The 5,593-nt window shown below is 40.4% G+C and overlaps 1 non-coding gene across 1 annotated transcript; it reads right to left on the bottom strand.

Annotated features, from left to right (window-relative positions):
• Window positions 1-850: 850 nt before the first annotated feature.
• Window positions 851-1,014, bottom strand: LOC113457105. Its single transcript, XR_003377743.1, has one exon. It is a non-coding gene; the product is annotated as a U1 spliceosomal RNA (small nuclear RNA).
• Window positions 1,015-5,593: the final 4,579 nt, after the last annotated feature.

The following is a 5,593-nucleotide window of genomic DNA, read 5'->3' as shown; positions in this document are numbered from 1 at the left end:
TTATGCAATTGAACTGTTAATGAGGCTGTAATTTCAGGCAAATAGCTCATTCAAACACAAGACAAGCAATGGAGGACTCTGCTTGAAATGAAATTACAGTTTGAATAATTTTTTAAAAATCTTAATTTTCTTCTCTTTTTCCAAACTAAGTAGATTGGAAAGTGGAAGGGTAAAACTGTTGAATCTATTCATGAACACACCACACACACACACACACACACACACACACACACACACACACACACACACACCCCAACCCCCTCAAAGCAAAATCTTATCCAAATTCCTCAAGAAGTCCCATTCAATCTTCATGTGTATTGCATAAAACTTTCCTGGCTTTCATAGGAGCCACTGTTGTGAGAGGAAGAACCATATTGTGCATGAATAGGTACAGAAAACCTTCAAGGGAAAGACCATAAACCCCAGAAGCCATAAACATCGGGACTGGATTTTAGACTGAAGGTCTCTGGAAGCTCAAAGCCACAATCAAGTGTGTTTGTGGTGGGAGTGGGGGTGGAGTGGGCAGGAGAGACTTATTAAATGAAGCTTTTGGTCCAAAATTCCCAACTACCGTAGGTCTGTTGTCTATTGGGCTTCAACACCTCCAAATCCACCTTCTCTTCTTAGGCGGTGTAATTGTTTTCTTGAGTGTGAGCTTGCAATGGCTGGAAAACACGAAAGTTTTCATAGCAAGGTAAAGCATGACAAGGACTTATTATAAATTTTAAAGAGATTTCCTCAACTTACATTTTGATGCGAACAAGAAACAGACCACCAAATTAATACGTTTACCTGCTGAGACCCAGCATTCTTCAGCAGGACACCTTTTGAAATCTTTTTCTATTTTCAACAGGGGAGAGCATGGATGCAGCATCCTGCTACCACAAATTAAGCATTTGGGTTTCCCACATTTGAGGAAATTGCAAGGGTCAGCATATCCAGAGTGCAATGGATTAGCCTCCCCCTGGGAAAACTATCTTCATGATCATGGTATCTCCCCTGCCAGGTAAGTGCAGCAGGACACTTTTGTAACACAGCTCCTTCACTGAGCCAAAGAGGGAGGCTAGAGCTGGTCTGCCCTGTCCATAGCCTTGAAACTTAAAAGTGATTCTGTGTGTGGGTCAACTTTGCAAATGGCTTCCTGTTTCCTGATACTGCAGTCTCAAAAGGGCCTGTGCTTTCACAGGCCTCACAAAGCTATGAAGGCGTGCTTGTTACCAGGTTTACAGCCGTGTCTATATACATCCAAACTAGGCCCCACTAGTATCTGTACCAAGCTCCATGGGATCCTCCTTGGCCTCCCACAGTGTGGCTAGAGCACACATGTCCTGAGAAAACTCAGGACTGCTGCCTTGGATGTACTTTTTGTCTTTAAATCCTCCATGTTCCTGGTGTGGGATTCCCCTGAGTATCTTGTGAATACCATTGCTCAATAAAGAAGTTGCTTTGGGCCTATAGCAGGGCAGAATATAGCCAGGCTGGACGATATCTATATCTATACCTTCATCTCTATATCTATCTATCTATCTGTCTCCCATATATGTATGAGAGAGAGAGAGAGAGAGAGAGAGAAAGAGAGAGAAAGAGAGAGAGAGAGAAAAAAAAAGAGAGAGAGAGAAGTAGCTGCCAGAGGAGACAAATGCTGGAACCTTGCTGGTAGGCGCCGACCTTGCGGTGATGTACAGATTAATAGTAATGGGTCAATTTAAAATGTAGGAGCTATCTAGAAATATGCACAAGCTAATTGACCAAGAAGTGATGTAATTAATATAGATTTGCGTGATTATTTCAGGTCTGTGCAGCCAGGAAACAAATGAGCAGTCTCTGCCAACATGTTTCTATGACTATTCTCTAGACCTCTAGCTAGTGCCATGTTGTATGTGTGGAGGTCACATCTCTCAAGGGAGGGTTGAGCCTTCCTGCCTACACGATCTTAAGAGAGTTCAGGGGTTGCACAACAATTGACTCTAGCTGGAATAATGCTCTTCTGTGATCTATACCTAAGACCGGAGTCAGTCCCACAACCTGCAGATGTACCTTGATAGTATTTGCAAGAGCTTGGCTCTAACTATGGCAGCATGTTCATTTTGCTTCAAGTTTAACTGAGTCTCCATCACTCTTTGTGTGATTAACTGGACTTCTCATACTTGGTAGCACCAAGACTAATGCCATCTTTCACAGCGAGTGAAGAATTCCATTAATAAAGAGTTGACAAGTATTGGATGAGCCCTTGGAGACCAAGGGAAAAATGTCACTTATATCAGTCTTAATTCCATGCGCTAGCCTCCTGCTGAGAGTTTTTCAATTATAAAGTGTTAATGTGTGTAATTCTTTAAGACAACTTAGCTTGTATGGCTGGAGAGGGAAAAAACAGTATAGGGCAGGTTGTTTCTGCACATAGCCTCTCCCATTGGATAGTACCCTCACCTACCTCCCCTAGCCTTCTTGCCTTAAGTTCCTCACCAGGAAGCAGAGAAAGTATTTACCAAGTAGATACAGAAGTGCATGGGAAGAAAAAGAGTTTCCAAGATGGATCCTGGGTGGCAGACGTGGCAGACTGCAAACAGAATGTTTATCACTGGTGAACACAATGGAATTTCTCTTCTTTCTTCTACAAACCTTCAGAGATAGCTAACTCATTGCCAGGGATTATGCCTGGAGGATACTGAAATGTCATCATTAATCACATCAACATCATTATCAAAGGTTTTCATCAGTCTATGCAAAATTCTCTGTGCTCCAGGAGAGTTAGCTTGAGTCATAGTGGTCTTCCTGAACTCTGTGTTAAAGACAAGATACACAGATGCACTGGTTTCTTCTTGGTGTCTACAAAGGACCAGTTTTATGTTGTTATGTGAACACCAAGGTGACAGAATGTGGCTAAATTACAATAGATGCCATTCCTCACAGGGACATTTGTTGGTATTTATTATTATTTTCTTGTGTTCACTACAGAGTTGGTGTGGGAGGTCCTTCTGTATTGTTTTTATTGGTTAATGAATAAAGAAACTCACTTGGCCTGATAGGGCAGAGTAGAGCTAGGCGGGAAAACTAAACTGAATGTTGGGAGAAAGAAGGCAGAGTCAGAGAAGCCATGTAGCACCACTGGAGACAGATGTGGTAAACCATAGCCTCGTGGCGATACACAGATTAATGGAGATGGGCTAATTTAAGATATGAGTTAGCCAGAAATATGCTTAAGCTATTGGTCAAACAGTATTGCAAATAATATGGTTTCTATGTGATTATTTCGGGGCTGAGCAGCTGGGAACAAACAAGCCATCTTCTACAACATAGACTATAGCTTGTTACTTTCTGCTCTAATGTACTTACGCACTTAAGTTTCAAAATAGAAATGAAATATAAATGCACATCTTCTTTTTGCAAGAAAGTTGTATGTGATTCCTATTACATCAGACAGGCTAATATGCTTTAGCATTTGTAATAGGAAACTTTATTAGCATGATGAAATAAATGCATGCAGGGTAATATTATGTCAACCCGTTGTTACCAGTAGATAAAGTCTGATGCGGTAATTGCTAACTGAATGTTGGATCACGGTTATTACTGAGGTAAAATCATTTGCCATGGGATAATCAGGGGTACAATATTCTGAATGATAAAAGAGTCACTTCTACTCTCTAGTTTTAATTAGCTGAAAATGTGCCCTGGGTATTTCAGATGGCTCACCTTACTGATACTGTTATTTAGACATGATTTATAATATTGGTATAGACTCTGCTAATGTTTTTCTCATTAAAGGTTTTATTATTGTTTTCACTGTAAATTCTGTAGGTGAAGATTTTAAGGTGCATTAAATATTTATTTCATATCCCTGTGTTTGTATAAATACGTGTGCAGGTATGTGTATGCTGTATGGAAATATTTTTGTAAGGTCTTAAACCCCAGAAGCTACTGTTCGTGGCTGCGCTAGCATAGGCCTCCTATGCTATGCCAATGACAAGTCTCAGTCCCACAAGAAGATATAAGTGAAGTGTTACTTAAGAAAATGCTTCTATTACCTATTGATTATCTAGGCTTGAAAGTGAGTCCTGCATACCCCACGAGCAAAGCTGATGCACTACAGTTCTAACGTCTGATCACTAGGTTGCTTCTCATGTTCATGTTCCAGTTGTTAGTCAGATTTTCAATGAACATCCTAAGTGGTTCTAATGAAGTTCCCACACTGCTCAGTTCCTGAGGGAGAGTGATTGGAAGCGTGTTCTGGAGAAATGTTCACCTCCTCTTGACAGATATATTCAAGAAAACCTTGACAAATGACATCTCGGTGGCTTAAATCCTATTATTTGTCCCAGCATTTTCACCATGATATTTCCCAGGTACAATGAGGGACTGTGCATAGCCAGCTTAGCCACTCAAGAGGACTGGCCACCGGATCCAGGCTGTACTCATTTTAAAATCAGCACACAATTGCTGTGTGATGTTTCTGATATGGAAACTCATACATACACTGTGCACTGATATGAATTACCTATTATCATTGGTGAAAAACCATGTGGCCAGCCAGGAACCAAGATTCATCTTGCAGCCTCATCCTCAGTGTGGAGTTTCAGATGTGTTTATGCTTCCACCCTGAGGAAAGCGAAGGCCTGGGAGGTGCTCCTATTCCTTAATAGCATTGGCTCTCCTCGTCCTCAAGAGTGGTCCCTCTGGATTCACGAGACCTTAATCCTGTTAGGTGCTTCTTTCTTCTAAGCAATGGTTGTGTGTTTTGGACACTCATGACGCTGGCAGAGCCTGTTTCTTTGCTATGTAACTTATCCTCTATCTCCATTCAAGACCCATAATAGAAATTCTTTGGAGGCTAATAAATTGAATAAGTGTGTTCTGTAAGTCCATAAACTGCACTCAGAAGACATGGTCTAGGAATGACTTGACATGGGTTGGCCCAGATAAACACCGAAGTCAAGTTAAATGTATGGTGTCCTTTCAAAGTCAGAGTAAAAGTATTTGTTTGATAGTTATTTAGTATAGATTAAGGAAATATTTATCCTGAAAAATATAAAACCGTTTATGTCCGAAATGCAAGTCTTAGCACATAGAATCTCCAAAGTAGATAGCTTAGTTTTCAGCTGTGAAGAAAAACGAAATCATGAAATTTTCAAGTAGAAAAGGCCATATTGAATGAGGTAACCCAGACCCAGAAAGACAAATGTCAAATGTTCTCTTTCATTTCAGGTTACCAGATCTAGATCTTCAGATATAAATATATAACCTGGAGTAACTCCAAAAACCTGGAAAGTAAAAAGGGTTGTTTGGCGTGGGGTGGGACAATAGACAAAGGAATAGTAGGAAATAAGTGATGTGAAAGGGGAAATGGGAAAATAAGGGGGCCATAATTAAAAAGGGGGGGCTAAATACACAGGAAGGAGAGTAAAATAACAGTAAGGATGTATGATAATATCATAAGAAACCACACTATTAACTATCTATCGAAGAATAGCTACAATACATGAAAGTTTGTATATAAAGATGCAGATGTAGTTTAAATGAAAAAATTCCAACTGGGTTGACAGTGCTCTCCCCAAGAGGCATAGACTATCTAACAAAACCATACACCAAGCAGGGCAGT

The sequence above is a fragment of the Microtus ochrogaster genome, chromosome 18 (assembly GCF_000317375.1).
Source record: "Microtus ochrogaster isolate Prairie Vole_2 chromosome 18, MicOch1.0, whole genome shotgun sequence".
Taxonomy (NCBI): domain Eukaryota; kingdom Metazoa; phylum Chordata; class Mammalia; order Rodentia; family Cricetidae; genus Microtus; species Microtus ochrogaster.
This window is presented reverse-complemented; position numbering and strand designations above follow the sequence as displayed.